Source organism: Drosophila kikkawai, chromosome 2R (assembly GCF_030179895.1).
Source record: "Drosophila kikkawai strain 14028-0561.14 chromosome 2R, DkikHiC1v2, whole genome shotgun sequence".
Taxonomy (NCBI): domain Eukaryota; kingdom Metazoa; phylum Arthropoda; class Insecta; order Diptera; family Drosophilidae; genus Drosophila; species Drosophila kikkawai.
The window spans coordinates 7,167,533-7,179,613 of NC_091729.1; the positions used below are offsets into that span (position 1 = coordinate 7,167,533).

Here is a 12,081-nt window from a genome sequence, read left to right on the forward strand (position 1 = left end):
CTATATAAAGAGGGCCATACCATAGATAGTCGCCTGTTGTTCGACAGGTGTCTGCCAGGCTGGGCGGTGTGGAAATGGACACTTCTTTTTTTTTTTTTTAGAGATAATAAAAGAAACAATTAATGATTAAAGTTTTATTTATGTTTACATCTTTGGCCAAAGGAGTTGGAGGAGGTCACTTCTCGAGCCCCGATGGTCCATACCCGTACCGCCTCTGTCACGTCCCTTCCCATATAATGGGTTAAAGTTACAGAATCCGACACTCATTTGCATTTGCTCAGGGATTTATGTATACTGTAAAGCAAGAAAGAGTATTTGTAATGCGCACGAGGACATAGTCTCCGGTCTTAGCTCCAGCTCTAGTGCAGCCAACTCTTCGTCCCCTTTGACCGGGAATTCAAAGTTGACTGGCATGCCTTCAGCCTCCCTTAAGAAAGACCTCCAGCATGGCAGTCAGCTTCGACACCTGGAATGTGTTGGCCTCCAAAGATTCATCCAAGAAGTCATCTCCTAAAAAGAAGGAATTTATGTGAAAATTTAACAATTATATTTTATTAGATTTTATTTTAATTACGTTTGACATGGTACACCATCTTTTGTATTTTTTTGTGGCTCCGACATCCTGTCGTGTGTATTAAAAAAAAGAATCGAAAAATGTATATTTGATTTTGTGGCTTTTAAACACTACCTAATAACTGTACCATTTCTAATTCCACCCGAATATTACTATCCTCAACTATCTTTCTATTAATCTGTTCTAAGATTAGGGTGGGCTTTCGGACTAACCTGTCAGAGTTTGTAAATAATTCTAGAAGAAGTAAGAAGAGCCTGAAACCGGGTCACCGATTTGCTGGATTGACTCTTTTACATGGAGTAAGCCATGAACATTGTATGGTACACTGTTTTCTCCAAAAATGACTGGAAAATTCAGCACGAATAAATCCAACATTTCTTGGGCAGTAGTGATGTAGTTTGTAGCATACAACGTTTAAAATGATCATTCGTATGAGCAGATGTTAATGTAAATTGAGTTGGGAAACACGCGTTTTTTCCGGCTCATCTTCGTCGGCATTATGGGTGCGAATTATCACAATGGCAGACGCTTTAAGATTGAAATGACCGACGCCGACTTTTTGAAAACGATACTCTTTTACGTGCTCACAATGGTATGCTCGTAATAATTCATTTCATTATTTTCGCTTGTTCACATCTCTGGGGCTATTGATGTTATTGTTGTTATTGCTAGCTTAGAGCTTTTGGGTTAAGCTGTGAACGTTATTTATTTCTGCTTATCTTTTTCATCCAGCATCTTTCATTGAATATTGGATTCAGGGAAAAAAATTATAAAATAATAAATGAAAGGTTAAGATGAACGAAAGGAAAACGCCAAATAATAAAAATAATAATAAGAAAAAAAAACTAATCAAAAAATATACAAAATAATAATTTTGAAAATTAACCAAAAAATTTAAAATAATACTTTGAAAATAAAGGATAAAATATAAAAAGTAAGGAAATTTAAAATAAATCAGGAACAAAATAATATAGTGAAAATCCAGAGACAGATTTCTCGCACTGTAGCACGGAGCTGTATCGGCGTGCGGTTCTTCTTGGTGCACGGAAAGAAAATAGAGTTATGTTGAAACCGCGTGGTTTTCTGCCGAGGGATTTCGGCGATGCCAACACGTTTTTTCGCTCACTGTATCCACTATTTTCTGGCACCGAGTTTCATACGTTTTTTCGCGTGATAGGTTTCCACTTTTTTCGGGCACTAAAGTTGTTGGGGGATGAGGCTCGGGTTTTGACTGCTACAGGTTGTTTTGGTGTCTATGTATGATGTGCTGAGCGAGCTGGCTACAGCGGCGACTGATCTTTTATGATCAATTGATGACTTGGGGGGCCTCTTTATTGAGTTGTTGCTCAATTAAACAAAGATTGGTGGCATTAAGTTTGGGCCACATAATACTTGGTGCCAGATCTACGTAACAAAACGAAAAAAAATCAGGAAAAATATTGACAATGCCCCTTTTTTGTAAAAATAATTACCCAAAAAGGCCTGGCACGAATAGGGGAATGATATTTCTCCTTTCTTCGTATGGATGGCTGGCGGATGGGTATTTTAAGGCACTTTAATTACTTAACCCTCGCTGGGTTGTTTTTTTTTGTTTTTTTTTTAATTTTGAGTTGCACTTAAACACGTCTGTATACTTTGACAATCCGGAAGAAAAGAGAACGTGGGTAAGCTTGGCCTTACGGACGTACCGCTTAGCGATGTCGGGCCTCATCACCAACGTACCAGTCCTTGTGGGCCATGCCGACCATCTCTAATCCTGTGTGCTTCGGATTCCCATCCTGCTGGAAAACGATATCCTTCTTGGGGTAGGCACATTTCTCGATATAGTTAGGATTGTGCACGATTACGATTGTGCACGACCTTCTGCTGTCCTAATTCTTTGAGCTCTATTTCTTGTATTGACTTGTTCTAGCAACTGATGAGCTTCTTTCGTCTGCGTCGTGCCACTCTGCTGCTTACGTTGTTGAGATTCGATCTTTTCGGTGGCATTTTACTGAAAATAAAATCTTACCTTCTTAATGTATTTAAAATGAGAATTTAGAGACACGCCACTTATAAACGCAAAACAATAATTATGAATGACAAATGACAATAATAGAAACAACAATCTGACGAAATGCGATTTATTGAAATAATTTCTTACAAAATATGTAATACGTGAAGAACCGCTCGACCAATTTTGTGCAAACTCATCAACAAAATAGCCCGAGCAAAGCATAAAGATTTGGTTATAATAATAATAAGCACACTAAATTTCATGAGAATCGGTAAAGCCGTTTCGGAGGAGTGCATAAAAAAAGAAGATTCCTCCTTGTTCTGCCGAAACTGCCATGATGTAAAAGATCTAAGCTATCCTATCTCTCAAGTTGAACCAAACTGCATATTGCCTGCAAATTTGAACGAAATCTGTTAAGCGGTTTAGGAGTCTATAGCGAACAAACATAGTGACAGGAGATTTTTATATATTAAGATAAATTTTTTCTTTTTGACTAAACTTAAATATGTAAGGATTATCGCTGGCTACTAAGCTGTCTTAAAAATGTTATGTTCGGAAGACCTTTTTATTTAATATAAATCTAAATTTATATTATATATAAAAATATTAATATTAGGATGAATATTTTCTAATACTGTCTTCCCACACAGCGCATTTGTGAGGAACGTTTGGGATTTTTCACAAATGTGAAACTCGTGTTCCCACACAACATTAAAGCGCATTTAGCATCCGAACAGCTGATCGATTAGCTGTGGCTCATGAAAACGTAAACAAAGGCTGTCGAATTGGCAGTTGCAAATTTGAAATGGAGCATTTACCAACTATTTTGGCTGTTGTAGAAAAGCAAAAGGCACAGATTGCGTCAGGATTTATCCGCAATAAATTTAAATGAATTAAATGACAAGGAATTTTAGTTTTTCTAATGATTTTTCTCTAACAAAGAGCAAATTCCCCGAAGAGTGTCTATAGGTGGTATACGCATCCAAAATCTTTAATATAAGGTAGGGGTAGGCGGTTTATATTAAATAGCAACAATTGGGGACGTATTGGAGCAAGAATATACAGAAAAAACGCCAACAACTATTTTGGGCATGCTTGTAGCTTTGGCGCCACGTTTTAAATTCCATATCTCATTTGTTCCTCGCCAAATTGTTTACATTTTCGTGGTGAATGGTCAAATTAAGAAGAAGAATCAGAGTTGCACCGAATCACCGAGCCAGGGCGGTGATTTCCTTTTTGATGCGATCGGCGAAGCCCGGGCACATGGTGGTGCCGCCAGACAACACGATGTTGGCGAACAGATGCTTGCGGATGTTCATATTGCACTTCATGATTGAGTTGTAAATAAATTGGAATGGATTTAAAAACATTCTCTAGGTCATGCTATTATTTTCTTTTTCGTCCTAGCGCTTCAACATTTCTACTTTACGCTAGTTACAAAAAATTTCATTTAAAAAAAATTGTTTTCCTATTAACTAATTTGTTTTTCTTTTTTTATTTAAGTAGTATTAATTGTATTATTTTATTTAGTTGAACTTCTTTAAGTAAATAACAGTGAATCTAAAGTAAATACTGTCCCCGAATTATCCGTTTCATTGAAGTGCTCTTTGATAAACCACATTTTTTGTTGTTTGGTCTGACGTGAATACAAACGTTCGACTTATACGCTTGCACTAGAATCTGCGGAATTCTTTTTGTTTTGTGTGTTTACCAAGTTTACTGAATCAAAATGAGATTGACCAACGTTTTACTGAAAAAAAGTGAAGAGCAAGCGCATCATGGTTGTGCTTGAAAGTGCGGTCAGCGGACATCAGTTTAATGCCTTTCGTGATCGTTTGGCCGAAAAATTGGAGATAATACGCTTCGATCCCTACATTCAGAAAGATAGCCTCTACCGCGAACGCAAGAAAATCCGCAGAGCCTAAGGGAGAACACCTAATGTACTTCCCTTGTTTTTTTTTCCAATTCGTGTAGTTAGTCCAAATAAAGTAAAACAAGTTGTTAACCGACAAAAAAAGCGGATGGCTTCCCAACTCGTGAACACGCAACGTATAACTGCCCATGTGATAAACAATGATTTTCTAAATTTGTCATTTAATTTTATTTCATTTATTTATTTTATATATTTTCGCAGGCTTCATTTTCGTCGTCAGAGTACCGGAAAAAAGGACGTGGCTAAAAGTTCTTCTTCTTTTTTCGACACTGTTTTTTTTATATGGAGTTAGGCCGCTGTCTAAATTTATACAGCGGATTTTTCTCGTCAGAGTACTAGGCTTTAAAATTCAATTCATTTGCTCAAGCTGGCAATGGTCACACCAAAAATGGTAAAATCTTGTACAAAAGTGACGGTCACACTGAATTCTCGCCAGGCCCTATATAAAGAGGGCCATATCGCAAATCATTGCTTGTTGTTCGATGGGGGTCGACCAGGCTTGGCTGTGTGCTCCAGTTCAGTAGCATCACCGCCAATTGGTCCTTGTTAAAGGACTTAAAATGTTATTTCAATTACAAAGTCTCGGATACGTACGAGGTAACAACCACGGCCGACCTGATTTTTTATTGCTTCTTGTTTTATCTTCATTCTGTTTCTTTTTGAACGAATATGGTGAGATATTTTCAAGTGTTCCGTGTATTCAGATTCATCATTTGTGATGAACATTTCTTATTATTTGTAGTACTGGGAGTACTATGTTGACCGCGGCCGCGCGACCACATCCTCGGCCTTAGGCTTGGTTTAATATAGAATATGTCGGAGATAACCGTAATTTCGTTCAACCGTTGTCAAGCTAGCCAGTTCTGTTCGGCGGTGATTTCCTTTTTTAAGCGATCGGCGAAGACCGGGCAAATGGTGGTGCCGCCAGACAACACGATGTTTGCGAACAGATGCTTGCGGATGTTCATATTGCAGGAACAAAATAATATAGTGAAAATCCAGAGACAGATTTCTCGCACTGTAGCACGGAGCTGTATCGGCGTGCGGTTCTTCTTGGTGCACGGAAAGAAAATAGAGTTATGTTGAAACCGCGTGGTTTTCTGCCGAGGGATTTCGGCGATGCCAACACGTTTTTTCGCTCACTGTATCCACTATTTTCTGGCACCGAGTTTCATACGTTTTTTCGCGTGATAGGTTTCCACTTTTTTCGGGCACTAAAGTTGTTGGGGGATGAGGCTCGGGTTTTGACTGCTACAGGTTGTTTTGGTGTCTATGTATGATGTGCTGAGCGAGCTGGCTACAGCGGCGGTCATGTTTTTATTTTCATTTTCGTCCTAGCGCTTCAGCATTTCTACTTTACGCTAGTTACAAAAACGTTTTACTGAAAAAAAGTGAAGAGCAAGCGCATCATGATTGTGCTTGAAAGTGCGGTCAGCGGACATCAGTTTAAGGGGGGGGTAAGGTATTTAATTTTTTTTTTCGTAAATTTTTTTTTATTTTTTATTTTTAAGTTCAACATCTTAAGAATATTGTGTCCAAGTTTTACATCGATCAGAGTAAAATTGACGAAGTTATGCGGAGTTGAACGAAGGTCGGTTGGTGTTCAATGCATGGGAATCACAAAGTTTAAAGCGCTCTCCTGAAAAATTCAATTTTTCAAATCGGTGTACACGATTACAGAAAAACTACTGGACCGATCGATTTGAAATTTGGCACACACATTCTTTAACTAATTCCTCAGGTATTCACGTCGGCCTTTTTTTAATTTTTAATTTTTATATATTTTTAAATTAAGAAATAACGTTTTTTTTTTAGTCAAAAATCGGGTTTTTGACTTTCAAATTTCATAAAAAATCACAAAAAAACTAAAAAAAAAAAAACGCTTCGTGAATACCTCGGGACACTTATCCTTTAACGAATGAGGTATAATTTTTTTAGATCGGATGATCCTGTGGACTGTTAGGATGTACACCGCAAAACAACTTTTTTTGGAGGCGACTCTGGAGATTCCCTATAACTTCTCTACCTCTAAATATTTTTCAATACAAAATTTATCAAAAATTATTCAAATGTTGTGTTATTATATGGTATTTAATTCATTAAGCTAACTTTAGCCGTTCCGCCACAATAATTTTTTGAAAAGTGGCCTTTTTTGCACCGAATTAACCTTACCCCCCCCTTAATGCCTTTCGTGATCGTTTGGCCGAAAAATTTGAGATAATACGCTTCGATCCCTACATTCAGAAAGATAGCCTCTACCGCGAACGCAAGAAAATCCGCAGAGCCTAAGGGAGAACACCTAAAGTACTTCCCTTGTTTTTTTTCCAATTCGTGTAGTTAGTCCAAATAAAGTAAAACAAGTTGTTAACCGACAAAAAAAGCGGATGGCTTCCCAACTCGTGAACACGCAACGTATAACTGCCCATGTTATAAACAATTATTTTCTAAATTTGTCATTTAATTTTATTTCATTTATTTATTTTATATATCTTCACATATGTCGTCTTTGTATTTGTTCCATAACTGAATTGATTGTGAGGGAAAGCATGTGATGATAATTGCGAATAGCGTTCGTATTTGGTACGCATTTGATGAAACAATTGAATCCGCAAGTGCTAAGTCCCAATGAGAATCGTTCTCCAGCAAACCCAATAGTTGACATGCTTCTCGATATGATTGGCATTGATGGCCATTCACAGTTTTCAAATGCGCAGATGATTTTGGTTCCCGTACATTTACCAACAGCAGTCGTGAATAAAATCATTCATCATTTATAGGATGAACAGAAGAGCCTGAGGAGTTGGCCACATGGAATTCCTAATGAGATAAGGGAGGGAATTATGAGATATGTTTGGGTTTTATGGTTAAATATAGAATTCAATTTGTCCTACAAAATAAAGAATAAATTATTAAGGTAAATATTCAAAGTTAAAAAGGTAAATATAAGGTTAATCAATTAATATATTATTAATAGGTTAAATAGGTAGAAAGAATGTCGTTTTTATTAGTAACATATTTAAATTACATATTAGTGAATTGATAATTTGTTCAAAAAGTAATTAAATCAAGTCCCCGTGACTTTCACTAGAAGTATTTAAATCAAGTCGCAGTGAAAACTAAAAGTATTTAAATCAAGTGACGATTCAATAAAATATTTCTTTTTTGAAATAACAAAAATAAAGGGAGAGAAATAATATACTAAAATAATATTATATAATCAATAATAATATAAAATAAAATTAATGGGTTTACATATCAATTAATTGCAAAATTATTAATTGAAAAAGAAAGTAAGTTAATTAAAAACGTAATCGTACTATTAATACATATTATTAAATCAAATCTCTAAAATTACTAAAATCATACTTATGTGGTAGCATGAGGCCATATGACGTTGCAAGGTTCCGCAAGCGAGGTACCTAGAATATGAAATGTTAAATTATGAATACATCGAATGTACCATTGTTACTCAAGGGTAAGGACCAATTTTGCTTCCAGTGGTATTGCATCCGAACGGGAAGTTCTGTTCTGTACCAAATGCGGCATTACTAAGGTGAACAATTCCTCAAAGTTGCTGACCGACATACGAAAATATTCAAAGAAAACTGTTGGTCCTTACCATATTGTCGAACTGGAAATTATATTAAAGACAGCCCCTAACAATGCCACTTTTTTCCTTCAACTTTCCCTCCATTAGGGGTGTCTAAATAAATCAAATGAATTATTTAGACAGCGCGATATCAGCTGTTTACTATCTTGATCTGGCAACGCCATTCAATTTTCGCAGGCTTCATTTTCGTCGTCAGAGTACCGGAAAAAAGGACGTGGCTAAAAGTTCTTCTTCTTTTTTCGACACCGTTTTTTTTATATGGAGTTAGGCCGCTGTCTAAATTTATACAGCGGATTTTTCTCGTCAGAGTACTAGGCTTTAAAATTCAAATCATTTGCTCAAGCTGGCAATGGTCACACCAAAAATGGTAAAATCTTGTACAAAAGTGACGGTCACACTGAATTCTCGCCAGGCCCTATATAAAGAGGGCCATATCGCAAATCATTGCTTGTTGTTCGATGGGGGTCGACCAGGCTTGGCTGTGTGCTCCAGTTCAGTAGCATCACCGCCAATTGGTCCTTGTTAAAGGACTTAAAATGTTATTTCAATTACAAAGTCTCGGATACGTACGAGGTAACAACCACGGCCGACCTGATTTTTTATTGCTTCTTGTTTTATCTTCATTCTGTTTCTTTTTGAACGAATATGGTGAGATATTTTCAAGTGTTCCGTGTATTCAGATTCATCATTTGTGATGAACATTTCTTATTATTTGTAGTACTGGGAGTACTATGTTGACCGCGGCCGCGCGACCACATCCTCGGCCTTAGGCTTGGTTTAATATAGAATATGTCGGAGATAACCGTAATTTCGTTCAACCGTTGTCAAGCTAGCCAGTTCTGTTCGGCGGTGATTTCCTTTTTTATTCGATCGGCGAAGCCCGGGCACATGGTGGTGACGAAGCATCCGAGCAGCTGATCGATTAGCTGTGGCTCATGAAAACGTAAACAAAGGCTGTCGAATTGGCAGTTGCAAATTTGAAATGGAGCATTTACCAACTATTTTGGCTGTTGTAGAACAGCAAAAGGCACAGATTGCGTCAGAATTTATCCGCAATAAATTTAAATGAATTAAATGACAAGGAATTTTAGTTTTTCTAATGATTTTTCTCTAACAAAGAGCAAATTCCCCGAAGAGTGTCTATAGGTGGTATAGGCATCCAAAATCTTTAAAATAAGGTAGAGGTAGGCGGTTTATATTAAATAGTAACAATTGGGGACATATTGGGGCAAGAATTTACAGAAAAAACGCCAACATCTATTTTGGGCATGCTTGTAGCTTTGGAGCCACGTTTTAAATTCCATATCTCATTTGTTTCTCGCCAAGTTTGTTTACATTTTCGTGGTGAATGGTCAAATTAAGAAGAAGAATCAGAGTTGCACCGAAAAACTATCGCCTAACTATCGCCAAACAAACCGGCGTTAGTTCAGCATTGAAATCTAATGCTGAACTAACGCCGGGCCATTTGGGAAAATTCGGAACGGCAAAACCTTATGGAGCATTTGTTCAACGGATGCTAAATGCGCTTTAACGCTGTGTGGGAAGACCCTATTAATGTTGTGTGGGAACACGAGTTTCACATTTGTGAAAAATCCCAAACGTTCCCAACAAATGCGCTGTGTGGGAAGACAGTATTAGAAAATATTCATCCTAATATTAATATTTTTATATATAATATAAATTTAGATTTATATTAAATAAAAAGGTCTTCCGAACATAACATTTTTAAGACAGCTTAGTAGCCAGCGATAATCCTTACATATTTAAGTTTAGTCAAAAAGAAAAAATTTATCTTAATATATAAAAATCTCCTGTCACTATGTTTGTTCGCTATAGACTCCTAAACCGCTTAACAGATTTCGTTCAAATTTGCAGGCAATATGCAGTTTGGTTCAACTTGAGAGATAGGATAGCTTAGATCTTTTACATCATGGCAGTTTCGGCAGAACAAGGAGGAATCTTCTTTTTTTATGCACTCCTCCGAAACGGCTTTACCGATTCTCATGAAATTTAGTGTGCTTATTATTATTATAACCAAATCTTTATGCTTTGCTCGGGCTATTTTGTTGATGAGTTTGCACAAAATTGGTCGAGCGGTTCTTCACGTATTACATATTTTGTAAGAAATTATTTCAATAAATCGCATTTCGTCAGATTGTTGTTTCTATTATTGTCATTTGTCATTCATAATTATTGTTTTGCGTTTATAAGTGGCGTGTCTCTAAATTCTCATTTTAAATACATTAAGAAGGTAAGATTTTATTTTCAGTAAAATGCCACCGAAAAGATCGAATCTCAACAACGTAAGCAGCAGAGTGGCACGACGCAGACGAAAGAAGCTCATCAGTTGCTAGAACAAGTCAATACAAGAAATAGAGCTCAAAGAATTAGGACAGCAGAAGGTCGTGCACAATCGTAATCGTGCACAATCCTAACTATATCGAGAAATGTGCCTACCCCGAGAAGGATATCGTTTTCCAGCAGGATGGGAATCCGAAGCACACAGGATTAGAGATGGTCGGCATGGCCCACAAGGACTGGTACGTTGGTGATGAGGCCCGACATCGCTAAGCGGTACGTCCGTAAGGCCAAGCTTACCCACGTTCTCTTTTCTTCCGGATTGTCAAAGTATACAGACGTGTTTAAGTGCAACTCAAAATTAAAAAAAAAAAAAAAAAAAAACAACCCAGCGAGGGTTAAGTAATTAAAGTGCCTTAAAATACCCATCCGCCAGCCATCCATACGAAGAAAGGAGAAATATCATTCCCCTATTCGTGCCAGGCCTTTTTGGGTAATTATTTTTACAAAAAAGGGGCATTGTCAATATTTTTCCTGATTTTTTTTCGTTTTGTTACGTAGATCTGGCACCAAGTATTATGTGGCCCAAACTTAATGTCACCAATCTTTGTTTAATTGAGCAACAACTCAATAAAGAGGCCCCCCAAGTCATCAATTGATCATAAAAGATCAGTCGCCGTTGTAGCCAGCTCGCTCAGCACATCATACATAGACACCAAAACAACCTGTAGCAGTCAAAACCGGAGCCTCATCCCCCAACAACTTTAGTGCCCGAAAAAAGTGGAAACCTATCACGCGAAAAAACGTATGAAACTCGGTGCCAGAAAATAGTGGATACAGTGAGCGAAAAAACGTGTTGGCATCGCCGAAATCCCTCGGCAGAAAACCACGCGGTTTCAACATAACTCTATTTTCTTTCCGTGCACCAAGAAGAACCGCACGCCGATACAGCTCCGTGCTACAGTGCGAGAAATCTGTCTCTGGATTTTCACTATATTATTTTGTTCCTGATTTATTTTAAGTTTCCTTACTTTTTATATTTTATCCTTTATTTTCAAAGTATTATTTTAAATTTTTTGGTTAATTTTCAAAATTATTATTTTGTATATTTTTTGATTAGTTTTTTTTTCTTATTATTATTTTTATTATTTGGCGTTTTCCTTTCGTTCATCTTAACCTTTCATTTATTATTTTTTAATTTTTTTCCCTGAATCCAATATTCAAGTGAAAGATGCTGGATGAAAAAGATAAGCAGAAATAAATAACGTTCACAGCTTAACCCAAAAGCTCTAAGCTAGCAATAACAACAATAACATCAATAGCCCCAGAGATGTGAACAAGCGAAAATAATGAAATGAATTATTACGAGCATACCATTGTGAGCACGTAAAAGAGTATCGTTTTCAAAAAGTAGGCGTCGGTCATTTCAATCTTAAAGCGTCTGCCATTGTGATAATTCGCACCCATAATGCCGACGAAGATGAGCCGGAACAAACGCGTGTTTCCCAACTCAATTTACATTAACATCTGCTCATACGAATGATCATTTTAAACGTTGTATGCTACAAACTACATCACTACTGCCCAAGAAATGTTGGATTTATTCGTGCTGAATTTTCCAGTCATTTTTGGAGAAAACAGTGTACCATACAATGTTCATGGCTTACTCC

The 12,081-nt window shown here is 37.0% G+C and overlaps 1 pseudogene; it reads left to right on the top strand.

Moving 5' to 3' along the window:
* The first annotated feature begins 4,299 nt into the window (after positions 1–4,299).
* Positions 4,300–4,513, top strand: LOC121502934 (large ribosomal subunit protein bL33m-like; annotated as a pseudogene).
* Positions 4,514–12,081: the final 7,568 nt, after the last annotated feature.